Source organism: Eleutherodactylus coqui, chromosome 2 (assembly GCF_035609145.1).
Source record: "Eleutherodactylus coqui strain aEleCoq1 chromosome 2, aEleCoq1.hap1, whole genome shotgun sequence".
Lineage (NCBI taxonomy): Eukaryota > Metazoa > Chordata > Amphibia > Anura > Eleutherodactylidae > Eleutherodactylus > Eleutherodactylus coqui.
This window is the reverse complement of record NC_089838.1, coordinates 98269295-98288427: the sequence shown is the minus strand read 5'-3', so window position 1 is coordinate 98288427 and position 19133 is coordinate 98269295. Positions and strand designations below refer to the sequence as shown.

Genomic DNA, 19133 nt, shown 5'->3' with positions numbered 1-19133 from the left:
TTCACTAAAGGTTCCTCTGGCACAAGATGGCCAGTGCACACAGTATAACCAGCAACCTGTGTTCAGAGGAGCTGGACTAAATAGCACCAGAAGAACCTAATTGACTAGCTGAACTATCGATCATCTCAGTCAGCCCAGCAGCTTAACAGCAGAATGGATGATTAACCATCAACTGCCAAGGCCTAGTAAAACGTACATGTGCCAGCAGGTGCATCATGTCCCACACCAACCCAGAAGTCACAATGTGGTTAATGCCATGAGAGATACCCATAACAGCAGTGGATTGTAAAGCTCATCCCAGGAACTATACATACAACTAGGAGAGTGGGGTGGAACTGGCAGACTGGGCACCACATGTAGCCCTCATAATTCTGATGAGTGACGCACACAGGTTAGGAAGCATAGAATGCAGCTGCCTAGTCGAGGATAACAATCTGGTAGGAGTTAGGGATCAGATATTTCTCCATTATGTTCAGAGCTTAGTTCAACCACGAAGAACAGATTTTTCTCTAAGGTCATTCATTTTTTCCCTCCAAACGCTGTGTGGTGTTTATATGCGCCTAGATATGGGCTTATTTAATATATGCAACCTGTTTTTCATCCAGATATATTTTGTTAAAAATGAAGGCTTTAATGTGATTAGTATAATAAGAAAACAATGCAGGTCACAATTGTGGCGATAAGCAAGTAGTTTATGTGCATATACATACTAAGGCATATACTTCAGCTGAATGTGATATAGATAGATGGAATCACGATACAGTTCAGACCCCCATACATCACTGATATGGCGGGCTCAAGGTACTGTAACTGCCAGAAGTTCCAGGGTGCAAAACAGGCAACATCCAGACCATGATATTTGGAAATAAGGAAGATGGAACCATACCTCTGCAGCGCCACCTATTGGGTGGCGGCATTCGTGCAAATCAATATCCAACCTTTTATACAGGTTTTAACATAGATTAGGAATTGAAAACCAAGCCAGAATCCAAACACAGACAGCTGTTTTGGGATGTTTACCCCTCATCACTGTGCAGTAGGATTCTCGCTTGGCTAGCGAGAGGCCTATAACGTGAGTCAGGAGGAACATGGAACAATACCTCAGCAGCACCACCTCTTGGAAGACAAATTTGCAGTAATGCTGCCATCCAATAGGTGGCGCTGCAGAGGTATTGCTCCATCTTCCTTATTTGCATATTACCCAGAGGAACATGCATGGCCTTATAAGTCTCCTGACTCACCTTCTCGGTGCTCTTTCCTCAAGGAGAGACAATACCCCTCTCCACTCATGATATTTGAAATGACGGTGTTAATGCATCTCAATGAGGTCAATCATACCACAATCGCAGCATGCTCCAGCAGATGCGCATACCATCATACAGAACAGAATGCAGACAGCTGAATGACTACACCTATTGCAGTGTAATAACTGTCATTAGTAGCTGTTACATTTGGAAATCCTGTGTCCAATGAGGTAAGATCAGTCAGTAATGTCTGAATAGAATACCGAAAGATTTCACCCAACTCAGGGACTCTTTATCTTTAATGGAGAAATGCTTTTAGATTCATAGGCTGAGCTTTTACTCTCTCTTGGATAAGGAGTATCTACTTGGCAGCACACAGCATATGTCAGATACTACGATGTATTGTTCTCCGTGCCAGACACAACAAATAAAGTGCGTCATTTGCTATTGTTTGATATGCTTACATCAGTGCATTAATTTACCCTTTTCATTGACATCACTGTATGGGAAAGATTACTCAGTCCAATAAAACATTGAACGGGTTCCAGAAAGGACACAAATATCTCTTCTCATTGTTCAACAAACATACGCCATAATAACGCAAATAACACGAATAAACATTGGGATGGCATTAGTTTGTTTCTAAGTGGGCAAAGAAAGAAAACTGACTGCAGATGCAGATAAGTGTTGGGTGGTAAAAGCTAGACACGTTGTAACAACCCTTCCTCTTGTCGTGAACAAGAATTATATTGTGCTCTGTAAGTCTTGTGGGATTCAGGAAAGCTCGAAGGTTTAACACGGCCATAAAACTCATGTTTAGATATGAATTATAAAGCAGAACAGACAATTTATCATACCATAACTACAACCCTAGATTCTAATTACTCCATTTTGTACCTGGCTGGCTCCATTTCACTTGATCATAAATTCTGCTGCTGTGTGAAGACTCATTTTCATTGTCTTTTAGGCTGAGTTTTTACATATCTGACACAATTATACCTTAAATCTCACTAAATAAAGTTGGAATCCCTTTAAACCGCTGCGCCCTCCGCCGAAGTCAGCTTTACACTCGCAGTTTAAAATAGTTGAACAGCTGCGATCGAGACGCCTATCAAGTTTCACAAATATTACAATTCTGAAAAAGTATTCTACCCCAGTGCGGTCACAAAAACTTTCATCCCAACTCTATGCTAATACGCAGATTGTGTTTAGCAATTTCGGTTCTGTATAACGTTGAAAAAAATGTGCACTTAAGAAAGATATATGAATGAAAAAGGAAAGTGAGAACTAGAAAAATATGGTGTTATTTACACTTGTATGTATTAGAGGATTTGTCTCGTTTCTGACTATTGCTGACTATCCTAAGGATAGGTCATCAATAGCAGATTGGTAGGAGTGTGCCACCTGGAACCCCCATCGATCAACTGTTCACCCAGACCACTGTTCTGTTAGATGGAGCTGTTGTTGTGTTACCAGAGATACGGAGCTCCGTACATTGTGCAGTGGCCTGGAGTGGTACTGCAGAATGAATTCTATTCAATTCATACACATAAACAGTTGTACTGGTTATGTTTTTTATCGAGCACATCTAGTAAACATGCACAGTAAAGGGAGAAAAAAGTAAGTGAGCCCTTGGATTTAATAAACTATAGATTGTTTTTTTAGCAGCTATCACATCTAGCAAACTATTCCTGACGCTGTAAATGAGTTTTGCACAATGTTGGTAAGGAATTTTGACCAGACCTCCCTACAAATGTGTTTCCGTTCATGAATATTTCTGGGATGCTTTGCATGAACTTTTCTAATTAGGGTAGTTCTTATGTCTTAAGAATGCTCAGTATATAGATTGAAGGGGTTTTGGAATCAACATGAGCTATGCCTGCAGTTAGGAGCACCAGCCGCTACACCGAGGTCGACGCGTAGAAATCCACTCCTTTCGCTCCGACCTCTGTGAATTTGCGGTGCTAACAGCTGATCGGATGGGGGCCCAAGCGACAGACCCCAGCCGATCAACTATTTATGACCTATCTGGTATTAGTGTACCTTGACGCCACCAGAAGCTAGTGGTTTGACAGGAGGAACGCCCCTCTCACACAGGTAGCTCCGGATTGGCTGCATTCGTCAAGGTACTTTAAGGTCCTTTAGCAGCCTGTGCATACAGTTCCCCACTGCAGCTCCCCTGGCAGCGGGTCTGTACCTCCAGTTTAGTAGCTGCCTGTGAGTTAATTCAGCCTTCCTCCCTATTGACACCAGGGTTCAGTGGACAGCACATGACAGCCCGCGGCCGCACAATCAAGCACGACGGCCGCGTGGCCGCTGGCGAAGCTGCGGGCTCCCTGCAGTGCTGACATCCACACAACAGTGCACAGCGCTGACAGCAGTCTGGGGTGTCCTCAGAGGCGACGGGAGAGTTCCACCCTCGGCGTCAGCCCAGTAACTACAGCCGCACATCGGTGTACAGTGGCCACTGCACTCCGGGGTCAGCTCTGAACCCACAGCTGCACAGGGCTGAATTGCGGGTACAGGTGAGTTTCAGCAGCAGTGTCCGGCCACTACCGACTGCCTCCTCCTATCAGTGCACAGTGCCAAATGCAGTCCGGGGTTGTCCTCAGTGCCGCTAGCTGCACTGCAAACCACAGCGGGAACGCCAGACGTACAGAGATGCAGGATCCTGCCACAGGGAGACATAGGAGAAGATATTTGCAGCGGTGCCCTCCGGGGAGAGTGGCCTGAATATACCCACTCCGGTCTCCAAGTAGCCTAATGAATCCACTGACTACATTGGCCTGACAGCAAAGTCCCGACAACGACTATGCTAAAGGACCTTCACGAACCTTGACGAATGCAGCCAATCAGGAACTAGCGGTGTGACAGGGGCGTTGCCCTGTCAAACCCCTAGATTCCTGGTGGCGTCAAGGTACACTAATACCGACCTATCCTCAGGTCATCAATAGTATTCTCCCTGGAAAACCCCTTTAAATAAGTGAAAAGATCTACTAAGATTTGCCCTTGAAGTAAACAAAGCGAAGAAAATAGCAGTAAAGGCATAACAACAGTGACATTTTAAATGAAGCGAAAACGTATAGAAAACACTTAGAATATTCTAAAAATAAAACAATTACATTTTTTAACAACTAGCATTTACACATCTTTATGAAGCAGGTTATGGGAGTGTCAAGGAAGAATTTATACAGAGCTGGCCAAGTGGAAATCATTCTTGTCACTGTATTCCTTGGCATGTTCTGACAGATTACCTCCAAGTGCAAGTTTTATGTGTTCACACAGCGCAATTTTGTGTTCAGTTTAAATAAACACAGAATTTAATCCAAATGCACACACCAAAGACAATTAAACTTGTTGTAGCTAGGGACTATAAAATTACATTGCACATGTCCAGTACAAGTATCGTCTGCTTGATCATTAACAATTTTACATAAACAGTAGATAGCAATTAACAGGTCTGCTTAAAGAACCAGTGAGCTCATAATATTCAGCTTTACAAAAGCACACAAGTAAAGGATATGCCAAGAAGTGCAGAAAGGCACCCAGAGATATCTACAGGAGCAAGCAGGGGCGTAACTATAGAGGGTGCAGGGGATGAGGTTGCACCCGGGCCCAGGAGCCTTAGGGGGCCCATAAGGAATCTCTTCTCCATATAGGGAGCCCAGTACTATGAATAAAGCATTGTAGTTGGGGGCCCCGTTCCAGGTTTTGCATTGGGGCCCAGAAGCTTCAAGTTATGTCTCTGTGCAGCATGGTTTAGGTATGGGTACGGGTACAGATACAGATAGAGGGGGGGGGGGGGCCCAGCTCATCTTTCGCATCAGGGCCCCTGAGCTTTTACTTATGCCCCTGGGAGCAAGTGTTACATTTTATGCATGCCATACTGGAAAAAAAAGACAACAGGCAATGTAATTCTACAATACTTTTAAAGGCAACAAACAGAGATTTATGAAAATTACTCTGAAGATTTGTGCAGTATCAATAGCTAGGAACATCATTCTTGAGACGAAATGTATAAAAGTGTCTGGACTTTCATGAATGTAGACCAAAAAAAGTATTGGGTACATTAATTTGACATATGCCCTCTCACAATTTATGCTGTACGCATTGTTAACATTTTTAATCAGAATATTTTGCTGAACTTTACAATCTAAATTCCGACTGCCTGCGGCTGAAAGTCGCTCATGACATATGGATTTATATAGCTCTCATTCAACTCCACAATATAGTCATTGTCAAATAATATCAAGCATCTTGAAGAAGTTGTTGTTTTGCTGCAGAACTCAGCATGCGGTTACATCTCAGGCAGATATGATTAGACTTGTGAAGTGGATACAGTAGATGAAGCCCGAAAAGTGGTTCCACTCTTGGCCTATAAAAAGGCTCTCAGAGGCTCCTTGTGTGTAGTGACCTCTTTTTCCGCTTGTGTAGAGCTTGTTGACCACTAGACGTGTCTTTACGTCCTAATCGAAGACATTTCACCCAGTAAACAGAGTCTGAGAGGGGCACATTATTGGACTCGGAGAAGCTAGATGGACATTTCGGCCATTCTGACCAGACTGTTAGGCGGTGTTGGGACCAGTGGAAGCATGAAGGAATGCACATAAGGTAAAAGGGTTCAGGACACCCTCGACAGACCATCAGTAGACAGGATGATCTGACAAGCATGAGCAGTTCCAACGAGTTTCTCATCCAACATCCAGAGACACTATTGTTACAGGCCCTGTGTCTGTCGGAATCATTTCCAGGTGCTTAGACATTTGGTCTTGCAGTGCCCATTACGTTCACTGCCTTTGACACCCAACATTGCCTATGTTTGCAGTTGACTGCTACGGAGTGTCTTCAGTGATGAATCCAGGTTTAGCTTGGACATTAACAACAGCGTGTTCATGTCCGGAGACCTAGGGGTGAACGCCTCAATCCTGTTTTTGCTGTGGAACAATACACTGCCCCCATTACTGGTGTGATGATTTGGGGGGCCATGGCATATGACAATCAGTCACCCTTAGGCCTCATGTCCACGGGGAAAATCAGGCCCGCTACGGATTCTACATGTAGAATCTGCAGCGGGTCCCTCCTGCCCCACGGACATGAGCGCTTAAAATAGGAATTTAAAAGAATTAACTCACCCGCAGCGGGCCAGGAGGGTCTTCTCTTCCTCACGGCCGGCTCTGCTTTTTCGGCCGGCGGATGAACTCGGCACGTCGCCGGCATGCCGCGTGCATGCCCCGGGCACATCCGCTGAGCCGAAGCAAGAAAGATCCGGCCGTGAGGAAGAGAAGACCCTCCCGGCCCGCTGTGGGTGAGTTAATTCTTATTTTAGGTAGACCCGCACGAAAATGGAGCATGGTCCAGATTTTTTCATGCTCCATTTTTTTAAAATTCCCTTTTATTGACCATCCGCGGGTATTTATCTACCCGCGGGTGGTCAATGCATCCCTATGGGGTGCGGATACGCGTGCGGGAGAAGAGTTAAAATCCGCTGTGGATTTTAATTCTTCTTTTGCCCGTGGACATGAGGCCTTAGTGTTGAGGACATCCTGCAGCCACTTGTGTTCCTCTCATGGCAGCTTTCAAGAGGTATTTTCCAGCAGGATAATGCTGGGCTGCACAAGGGTTTCAGAGGAATGTCCCCACAACATTGTCACACTTCCATGGCCTGGATTGTCATCAGATTTATCGCCAATAGAACATGTATGGGACCATCTAGGACACCAATTTTGACAAGTTTGTATGATCTAGAGGCTTAGGTACAGCGAATGCGGAGTGATATATTGCAGGATACCATATGGAACCTGTATGCCTCCATGCCTGCCCGTATCACATCTTCCATGATATTGTAATCACTAACTTATACCGATGTTACAATATAAAGTTCATTCGATTCTGACAACTCCTTCTGGGTGCTTGAGTTTTTTTGGCAATGAGTGTAAATCAGTCTTCAGACAGCTTATATGTTCCAACTACTGGTGGCAGCAGGCAAGCAGATATTTATTATGTGCTTTATAGAGGTTGAAGTCTTTGAAATCCAAATCCCCTGCTTCTCTTCATACAGCCAGAAAGCTAAAAAGGTTGGAATTTTTTTCTTTAACCCCTTAATGCCACAGGGCGTACGTGTACCTCCTGGCAGCGGGGTACTTAATGCAATAGGACGTACACCTACACCCTGTGGATAGCGTGAGATCAGAAGAGATCCCGCGGTATTTGGCAGCAGGAGCTGGCTGTTACTGATAGCCAGCCTCTTGCTGCAACAGCGGGGGTGCATCGAGAAAGCAATCCCCGCTATTAACCCCTTACACGCAGCGATCTATGTAGATCACGGCATGTAAACGGCTCACAGAGGGAGGGTGTTCCTTTTGTGACCTCATCGGACCCCCGCGATGTAAAAAAAAACCCAAATTATGTGCTTTTCCCTGCTAGGGCGCAGTCAGACGAGCGCTTTTTGCTGCGCATGTTTTTCACGTTTGCAATTCGCATCTATATAGAACAAATGCTTTTTAATAGTAGCCGTCACACTTTTCATCCTGCACGGCAAAAAGCGTTAAAAACAAAAGCTATAAAACACAGGCAAAAACGCAATAAAAGTGATCAAAAAAGCCATATGTACCTCACAATGATATCCATAAAAACTCGTCACGCAAAATAAAAAAAGTTAGAGGACTTTGAATGCAGTGATTTAGAAAAAAATCTAATTTCCAAAAAAAGGGTTTTTATTGTGGAAAAGTGGAGCAAAAAAAAAAAAAGAATTTTAGTATTGTTGTAATCGTACCGACCCGCAGAAAAAAAGTGTTGTGTCATTTATGCTGCAGGATTAACGTTGTTAACCAAAACCCCAGAAAACAGAGGCAGAATGTGTTTCTCTCCCTGCTATCATAAACAAATTAATAAAAGTTTTACAATATAGTCTGAGTACCCAAAAATGACACCAGTAAAAATTACATTTCGCCACACAAAAAACAAGCCCTCATACGGCTGCATCGCCGGAAAAAGAAAAAAAATTTATGGCTTTTGAAAAGTGGAGATGAAAATTCCCCCCAAATCGTTGTTTCCTTATAACCAAAATAAAAGCAGTTCCCCATCATAGAAAATAGTAAGATAGCATATATTCACCTCTCCGGTTCCCTGCATCTCTGACTCCAACAGTTCCGAGTTTCCCCCATGTCGTAATGCATACAGATTGCAGCGGTCTGTATATGGGATGTCACTGGCTGCTGCAGCCAATGACAAGCCTGCAAAGACTGGGCACAGGAGACAGAGCTGTGGTGCAGGAGATGCAGGGAGCCGGGAGAGGTGAGTATATGCTGGTTTGTCATTTTCTATGATGGGGAACCTGTTTTTAAGGAATAAAAATATGTTGGACAACTCCTTTACCTTTAAGGTTGTATGAAAGCAAGCAGGGGATTTGGAGTTCAAAGGCTTCAACCTCTACAAAGTTATAGCATTAACTATTTAGTTAAATACACAATATAGGTACACTTTCAATATTACATACTCCATGCTTTCATATATGAACCTCAGTATCCATCATTGGCAAAGTGGTGCCAAAATACTATATTATCAGTCCAATGAAATAGTTCAAAAGTAGGCAAAAGAGAATCCCGGGCTCTTTGAACTTATGAACTATTCTAAGCAAAGGGCCATTAAAATTGAAAAGTTTTGTCCCATGAAACTACAGTAATTTATTATCTATTCACAGATTAGGTAATAAGCAGCTGATCATTGGGTTTACAATTGCTGGGATCCTCAAAGATCAGGAGAACAGGAGTCATGAGTGTCTCCAAATGAATGGAGTGGTGGTAACATGTGCACAATACTGCTATATTAATTTCTACGGGATTACTGGCAATAGACGAGAACATGCACTTGGTATCTGCAGTACTCCCATAGAAATGAATGGAGAGATACTCCACACATGTGAACACCAGTGGTCAGATATTTATTACCTATCTTGTGGGTAGGTAATACATGAGTTTTATGGGACAAACCCTTTAATGGGAAGTTGTTTGTAATGTGTTATCAGATTTTCAGATTTGTTTGAACAGTCTGTGGGGTGTTTTAGTTTTAATATCAGACTTCACCAATACCTAACAATCTCCTTATATTCATCTATGATAGAGGAGAAGATTATTTGGACTGGGTTTCCCCTTTACAAAATAGTCTTACAGCAGTTGTTGAAAATTACAAAAACAATATCACATGTGTCCATGGGTTGAGTCTGGTACTGTTGCTTATCCCAACTGAAGTGAATAAAAAGGCTGAGCTTCAATACCATACACAGCCCATGACAGATGTGGTGTATTTTACAGAAAAAAGCTGATTTTTTTCATAACCAGGACAATCCCTGTTTAAGACGTTTTCCGGGCAAAAACTACTGATGATCTATCCTCAGGATTGAAAGATAGGAGGCTGACCCATGATTCGCCTTCACAGTGCGGCAGCAAACTCCTCTGCCTACACCTCCCGCACTTCCACAGCCGTTTCTGAAGAAGGGTCTGCGTTCCCGAAACGTGCTAGATGGCTGTTTTGAAATATTAATGAAGAACCAGGTAATTCCCTTCTTCGATCATTTATCAACTAGAAGTGTTGCGCTCCCAGCCTAAGTCTTTTACTTCCTCTCAAACTATCCTCAGGATAGGTCATCAGTACTTTTTGCTCGGAAACCCCCTGATTATTGTTATGTCTATGGCGAACATTGGTTATATCGTATATTTAATGAAGGGTTGGTTCTCTGTTTCTAGCAGATAGCATCTGACCTGAATAAGAACTGTATACAAGCTTACACAAATAAAACTCCCTAATAGTGCCAGTGGCCTCATTTGTTAAGTATGTGGCAGAACTCCGTTCCATGCCAGTTGCCAAAACTTGTCGAAAAGCATTTATAGTGAACAGCAGAAAAAAGTAATTTTGTAATCTGTCTAGGTGATGTCAGAATTCTTTTTTATTAGTAATCACTTCATAGACTATTCTTTCGATAAAGGGATCCGCTGAGCAACAGTCTTAAGAACCTTTACCCTCTAATAACGATTCACGACAAGCGTGCAATCATATCTGACAGACATACCGCCCCTGTAATCAGGAAATCAATGTGACAGGCAGTCATTGCTAACATGTGCAACAAGTGGCCTCGAAGTGATCTATTGATGATAGACAAAGATTACAGTGTGATGCCGCTCACTAATCATCCAATCTTCCACTGTAGTATCCCATAACGTGATGAAGACTGTAAAGACTTGTTCAATTCTAGTTATATTGTCTTATATTGATTGCTAGAAAAAAAAATCTAAATTTGATTGTTCACCATCAAATATGGCTATCCATAGGTTCTTTAATTTTTTTTAATATACAGTTTGTCTGCTAAATGAGGCTAAAAACTTTTTCATGGCGAGGCATGGCACTTCTATAGACCTCTATGTGTCTGTCTTTAGATGCTGAGAAGGCCAGACAAGTAACAATCAGAGTCAAAGGGGTACAGAGTTCGGCTGAGGGCTTCTGCCCCTTGATTTGAGCGATCGGTGGGGTTCACCGTACCTGGACACCCACTGATCAAAACTTTTGACATGTCGCTATGGCACATCAAAGGTTTCTTAAAAGTGCAGTTACTTTTTAATATTACTAGGATCTGGGATTATATGGACTCCAAATAACTTTAATACAATATCTTCCCACTGCCAACCAACCTCTCCAAACACTCCCAACCTCTTAGAGCCAACATCAAAAAATCTCTATCAAGCGCTGGATGAACCTTGTTGGCAAGACAGCAGGTATTAATATACTCATGATATATTTGCTGAATTGTTAATTTGGATTATTACACTGTCTAGAAAGTTTGGTCTAAATTTGTTGTACAGAGACTGTCTCAGTTTTATAACCTCTGACTATATGCCTTATAGCATATTGACTTTGCCTAGATGGCAGGTCATGGTAAAAAAGAAGGCTTCAGAAAAGAGTAATTTATGGTTTGGGGACTCAAGCCTTGTCCTCAAACCTGGCCATCTATTCATTTGAATAGGCGTAACGCTAGGCATACTTTGCCCTATGCAATAGTTGTCCACTGCTCAACTTTGAGATAACAGCCAACACCAAGAACTTGAGCACCTAGACCTGTCATGGTCACTTGATTATTGGGCTGACTTCCTTTTGATAAGGAATGGTCCATCTGTACTAACTTGTCTTCTATGGTTACAACAGGTTAATATACGGTGATCCAAGCTTTCAGCTTTGCAAGCTCATCACTTTATTTTCATTTGGCTTTGCTCAGAAAGGCAAGAACACACTTGTTGCTGCATGTGACTTGCTTGGAAGAGGCTTACCTGGCTGCACAAATTACAATGTACATATCGCGGAACGTATACGTGAGAATGGTATAATGGTTTCATGATAGTAGTTTTCACATATCAAATGTCGCAAAATGGTTCAAATACACGTAATACTCATCAAAGTCCCGAAAATATATGGATAGATGCTTACAATAAAAAATACTAATGAAAGGGGCTGTAGAATTTCAAAATTGTCAGATTTTTTTCCAATGCTTGTCAGTGGCATGTGTCAGATATTGAATGCCATTCCCATTGAAGTTAATGAGATTGTGCTGACAAAACTGAATAAAAAGTGATCAAAATGTCATGTTCCCAAAAATGGGGTTAATGAATACTACAGCCCATGCAGCAAAAAACAAGACATCGTTCAGCTTGGTCAATGGAAAGATAAAATTGTTATGGCTTTGGTAAGTTATGACATTATTATTAATTTAATGTACAAAAATAGCAAAATATAAAAAAATGATGTAACTTGATAGAATTGTAATTGTGTTGACGCACAGAATAAAGTTATCATGTATGGTGTCAAATAAAGAGGAGTCAGGTTTTAATTCAGGTCTTGAGAGTCTACTATTTGTTCAGAGAGTTACGCCTATCAGGAAGGAGCTGAGTACAAGCACTCGGCCATTTCCGTAAGCCCCAGTGAAATGAATGGCGAGGTGGACGCTCATGCCATTGCTCCATTCAATCTGATGTCACTGAAGAGAAGAGGTAGACATGGGTCCCCCGTCCTTGAGATCGGTAGGGGAATCAGCGGTGAGACCTCCACTGATCAGACTTTTATCACCTATTCCACGGCTGCTGCATCCGGGTTGAGAATGTATGAAGAGGTGGCTGCACATACATGTGTTGTCTGTATTCAGTTCTATGGGATTCATAGAAACAGTCGAAAACAACTGAGCCACAACTCAGATTGAAGTGAAAGGAGAGATGGAGCACATAAGCAGTCACCTCTTCATTTACACAGCATCTGGATGCAGTGGCCGATTCTGAAAATAGGTGCAAGTCCCAGAGGTGGGACCTGCATCTATGAGACATTTATGACATATTCTGTGGATATGCTATAAAGTCTAAGATGGGGATACCTTTTTAAGGAATGGAGCTAAGCGCCTGTAGTCATCTATTTAACATACCAGAGACAGATTGCCATGTGGCAGATTTGTTACAGAAGTTCCAAATTATCTGAATGGGGTCCATTTTTTCTGGAAGCCCAATTTAGGTGAATGGGCCAGTCACAGAAAGTTTGATTCACTCTACTAAAAATTGGATCTTCTAGTTTATGGCCTTTTTAACAACATCAACGTTGCGAGCGCCAATGTAGAGAGTTTAAATTTCAGCCATTGGGCAGTATTATGCTTAGTCAGCTAGCAAATAGTCAATTCTGCATATTTATAGAAGCACAAAATTAAATCTCGCTCATAAGCAGGGTGTACGTTTTTTCATAAGGTAGAAGTAAAGGAAGTGATAAAATGAACTAATTTATCCTCAATAAGCTGATGTGTCCAGAAGTTTGTCAGCACTAGGACAGTGCGGGTACATGACCCTTCTGGACATTTTGTACAGAATAAATTGCATTGTTCCACATCACTTAACAGCAGTGTGTTTCTCGTATCTGAGACGTGAAGGAGCAGATTGCAAGTGCACGTATAAATCATCTCCTTGATAGCAATTATATGGAGACACCTGTTATTTAGTCCAGGTGATGAATCAGACATAGCTTGCTTCCCTTTGGGAAATGTCTGCATTTCATGGCAAAGTTATTTCTAGTGCTGGGTAATTTTCTAAGCATGTGTTGTATAAGCTTGAGATCTCCATCTAAATTTATCTGCATTAATTCATGCACAAAAGTGTTCAGTCTACAATAATGCTCAGGTAATGGAGACACTTTCTGGCAAAAATAAGCAACTGCTTCTTGTCATTAGAAAAGCGGTATCGGGCTTCTTATTGGAGGGTCTCTGTTTCCACAATATCTTTACCACGGCTATGATTTTGGGCACTTTAAGGTCTCATTCACATGGACATCAAAATCGCACAGAAGTTAGCAGGGCCAAAAAATTGCGGGACGAGAGAGATATCGCAGCAGCAGCCGGGAAGTCCCTCTGAACGGCAAGTTATCACTTTTTAAATGTTCGGCTGTAAGCTCCTGTTAGTCCTCAATGAGAATGAAGGGAGTCCCTGGCAGTGATGAAGAGAACCCCTGCCGGGGACTCCCTTCATCCCTACCGGGCATTCCCTTGCTCTCACCGGAGGGTCCCCTCATCCCCACGATGAAGGAAACCACCGGGAAGATGATGGGAAGCACCGCCGCAGGCAAAAAGGGAGTCCCCGCCCCGGGGCTTCCTTTTATCCTTGCAGGGAAACTGCTTCTTGGTTTAGCAGCGCAGCAGAACCTGCTCCACCTCCCTTTTTTTCAGCTACCATGGGAGTCTATGGACACTCCTGTGTTTTGTGCACCAAAGATAGGTCAAGACCTATATTTCCGAACAGCAGGGAATTTCAGTCTCTCATGTCCTATCTTTTTAGGTGCCATTTTTTGAGCGCCTAAAATCCCTTTGTCTGAATGTTTCCATAGTAAACCATTGGTTCTAATAGTCCCTTTTTTTTAGCGTGTGTAAGTTAGCGGTGCAAATTCCCTCGTGTGAATAATCCCTAGCTGAGTATAGCACTGCATGATTTCTGCGCACTGCCACATAAATTCTGCCAGGCCTCATAAGTACAGAGATATTCTCCCCTAGAAATGGACGCATACAGAGGCTTCATGTACCTCTGTGGTAGCCCTAATACCCCTCTTATAAAAACAGAGTAGTGATTCAGCTGTGTGCAAGATGATTTTAATTTGATCCCAGTCTTTATATTAACCCTTTAATAGTCAGCCAATTTTGGGCCATATTGACCAATTTTTTTATTTATTTTTCACTGTTGCATTCCTAGAGCCAAATTTTTCTTAACATTTTTCGGTTTTGGATAGCTCCACCCATTTTTGAAATTGAATTGAGCAGTGTACGGCTATTGCGCCACTCAATCTCCTCCTCACAGCGGAGGGTACAGTAAGCTGCATTAAGTACAGAGGACACCGTTCTTGTGATCGGTGGGGGTCTCAGTGGTGAGACTCACACCAATCAGAATTTAATCACTTATCTTATAGATTGATAATAAAAGTTAATTCTGGCACAATCCCTTGAAAATTTCCTAACATTCCCTGCTTGTTTATGGTCTATATATCAGTTATATATCAGTTGCTGTACATAAATTTGATGTAGGGAAATTAATGGTGGAAAATCTAATAGTGGAAAATGTGAATCTGTCCGCAAATCTGAAATAAAATCCACAGGAAATCTGTAAAAACCCCATTCACTCGCATTGCACTGTCTAAACATATCCAAAGTCTAGTATTCTGAAGTTCCAAGTTGTGCCAGACTATCGAAAGTTTCCTATTTTCCAATGTTGTAAATGAAGATGGCAACATCGGATTTAATGACAATACTGTAATGAAGCAGACCTCTGGTTGGACTAGTAAAAGATCCTAAGAAGGTGCTGGCCAGAACACAGCTGCGTCTCATCACAGCACATACATATTTTATATACATTATTCAGTCGCCTAAGGGATATTCCTTTTTTTACATTCCGTATAATCAGACATTTGTTGCCTGTTTTGTCCGACCACTCAATGATTATTAATGTAAAATGTCTACATCATTTATTAAACAAGATATTCTGCAGTTTTTTTATGGAATAACTGCGGCAGGGGAAGAAAATCACATAAATCGCTTCATTAGAAAACCACCACCAATCCCTCTTGATTCAAAGACAAGGTACGTGCCTCACCTGCATTAAAAATGAATGTCTAGACGCTGACAAGGTTGAAAACTCGGCCTCTTCCTGCATGTACTAGGAATAAAATTTACATTGCCTGTCCAAGGCAAAACATATAAATAAATTACACCAGCACTTTCTGTTTGAAATTGTAAAATAAGTTTTAGGAGTGCATTTCCTCATAGTTTGCATATCATTTGGGAGTCAAACCTAAACAAAGTCTATAAAAGTACGGCACAGCTGAAGTACTTACTGATACTATATTTCAGCATAATATTCAGTGTTGTAGGCAAACTTTGGAAATGTACACAAACTGCTAATGTCTAAGAGGGCTTTTTATGTACAGACCCTGTCAAGACTTGCGGATGCAATTACGAACCTGGATACTTTGGGATGTCTAGAGCAAATCATTCTGGCTCATATATGGACTTGCATTGTATATTCAGATTTGCACAGTGCTCACAGCTTGTTATAAGTTCATATTGGAATTTCTACTGCCTCCAATATTATATACAGGGGCATATGGAAGATATTTTTGCTCAGGGACTGAGCTTGCCATTTTAAAGGGACTCACCCCTAAGAGGGTGAACACTAGCTTTGAGAGAACCACAGGTGTAGCAATGCCTCGGGTGTAATGGGCTTCACATTGGAGCACCAAGATGGCCGCTCAAAAAAGAACTGAGCATGCTCCAGGAACACTTGTGGATTGGCTGAGCACTGGTCATAAAAGGAGACAATTTTTCTCTGCACCATAGTGTGTACAGGGACTGCTGCAGAGTGAGAGGAGCTGCTGCCTGCGAGGGAAATGCAAAGTATAGCTTCAAAGAGCTGAAGAAAGAGGTGCAATAGTCATCAGGAAACTCCTGCTTGTGAGAAGAAGTGGGAGCACAGACTCTGGGTGTGAGAGGACTGCTTGGAGAACATCTTGAGCATTGTGCGCAGTGACCGGAGACTGCCCACGATCATAAAAGGAGAAAGTGACAGTGCGGTATTCCCAACCCACTGGGGCATCTGAATAGTGACAGAAACCAAAGAAACATGGTAGAGTTGTCTTGAACTTGGACTAGCCTGGGCTGATTGTAGTGATTATTCCCATATGACAAACTGTAAGTGAGGCTGGCCTCAGCTCAGTTAGGTGTGCACAACGTGAGGGACACTGTTAGGTAATCCACAGGCCTGTTGAAGAACCCACATACTGAATTAAGATTACACTGTTGAATGAACTACCATTGAACACACTGCTGCTTTTGGATGGAACTAATATACAGAGGGTAGTGTATGAGCAGACATTTTCAACTGGGTTCCATTGCTTGTGTGTTACGATCGTGTGGGCAAACTAGGCATGGGGCCCACACGATCGTGACCAAAGAGGACCGGGTATGCACACGGGTTTCAAGCAACTGACCCTTTGCTACTGGGGAGAAATGGCATGGCCCTACCTAAGCGGGGACAATGCCCCAATAAGGGCAGCCCAGCGGTCTTTGGATCTGGGCCCTAGCTGATCCCAGGAGCCACGCACCAGAACAGGGCGCATTCACATGCCAGGTACTGAACAACAAGACACACATAGCCAGAATACACAGCATACAGCAGCCACAATGCAAACACTAATAGAAGATGATAAGCTGAATATAAATGCCAGGTATTAGTTCATACATTGGCCAATGAACTTAAGTTGCTAGCCCCGGCAAGGCCCCTCGTATCTTGCAGTCCCTACACTAGCAAGACACATGTACTAGAGGGCCCTAGGGGCCAACCTAGCGCAGACATAGCAAACAAACTCAGCAGACCAAACTGGCACAAAATAAACGTACAAACGGACATGAACAGCAAGGCACAGATCACACAGCAAGCTGCAACAAAACAGAGAACAGGACACATGTCACAGATACATCCAAACAGTACAAGACCAGCTTCAGACTGACCAGGAGCTGGGTTTATATGTGAGGACAGACCCAGGGGATTGGCTAGCAGGAAGTACCACACCCAGCCAGATCAATCAATTAACCCTGTGAGGGCTGTGCTGCTAGGAAGCTTAGAACTACAGATCCCAGCAGCACACGTAACATTGTGGTGACAGACTGAGATAACGATACAGGAGCACAAGCTTACATAATAGAGACATGTTAACAGAAGTTCGAACTCCGTGTTTCTAAGTAGACTGTATTGATAAGGATACGATGTTCACCCTTTTAAAGACAAACTGTTTGTTATGTTATGTGAATTGTATTTCCATTCTTCAGGACTGCTTTTTTATACAGCATTAAAGGGGTTGTCCCGCGGCAGCAAGTGGGTCTATACACTTCTGTATGGCCATAATAATGCACTTTGTAATATACATTGTGCATTAATTATGAGCCATACAGAAGTTATAAAAAGTTTTTTACTTACCTGCTCCGTTGCTGGCGTCCTCGTCTCCATGGTGCCGACTAATTTTCGCCCTCCGATGGCCAAATTAGCCGCGCTTGCGCAGTCCGGGTCTTCTCCTGTCTTCTATGGAGCCGCTCGTGCAGAATGCAGGCTCCGTGTAGCTCCGCCCCGTCACGTGCCGATTCCAGCCAATCAGGAGGCTGGAATCGGCAATGGACCGCACAGAAGAGCTGCGGTCCACGAAGACAGAGGATCCCGGCGGCCATCTTCAGCGGTAAGTATTGAAGTCACCGGAGCGCGGGGATTAAGGTAAGCGCTCCGGTAAGCTTCCTTTACCTCCCTGCATCGGGGTTGTCTCGCGCCGACCGGGGGGGGGGTTGAAAAAAAAAAAAACCCGTTTCGGCGCGGGACAACCCCTTTAATGATATTGTTCTCCAGGTACTGCTGTTAACTCAAATTGTGCAAATAAACCTAATTTTCAATGGGGTTAAATAATTTTGATTGCCCGCTGTATAATCAAACTAACGTATGGAAAGCTTTCAAGCGCTGCGGAATAAGTTGGCGCTATACAAATAAATATTATAATTATAATAACTCTTTTAGCCTCTTAGTGGCCACTACTTATTATATTCTCATTGCAGCATTTTAAGATGTCTTTGTGTGAGATTCTTGTACAGTATATATGCAAATGTCACTTAATCTTGGCTTAACCCTCATGCACCAAGCATTCACATGTATAGGTCACTGGCAATGAATGGCTCCCAAACAGAAGGCAAAAGTATTTTTTTTCCTAGTCTTTCACAGAAGTTCTCTTCTGTAAATTGGGCTGCTATGACTCCAGGCACATAGCAAACTAAATGATATGCAATAATATTGGCACTTAATTCTGACTTTATTAGGTACATACTATATGACTTATGAGAAAAATAAAGAATAAGAACATTTTTATCATTTTAATTCTCTTCTAGATAATAAGCTAGCAGGAATAATTCCTTATACTCCATTTGAATGAAAAAATGACAATGAACCACAAGAATTCACTTAGTCGTATTATCATTCTAGCACAGAACACTACATGTTTGCCTCTTAATCCCGTATTCAGAAATAACTTTTATTACATTTTTCTGCTAAGCAAAAAAGAAGGAAAGGGATTCATGATTAGGAAAACAGTCCAAATACAATGAATGATCATTGCATTAGGGACATCTATTCAATTACAGATAGTGCACCTTTTTGGGCAATTATAGCTTTCAGATGTTAGTGGACAGATTCCACAAGGTGGTGAACATCCTACATATTCAACTTGACCCATGCCTGCTCATATCATAGAATCATAGAATGGTAGAGTTGGAAGGGACCTCCAGGGTCATCGGGTCCAACCCCCTGC

General features: G+C 42.5%; 1 protein-coding gene across 2 annotated transcripts in view; it reads right to left on the bottom strand.

The window, feature by feature from the left end:
- Positions 1-19133, bottom strand: part of SH3RF2 (SH3 domain containing ring finger 2) — a 108971-nt gene that overhangs the window by 54729 nt on the left and 35109 nt on the right. The window lies entirely within an intron of this gene.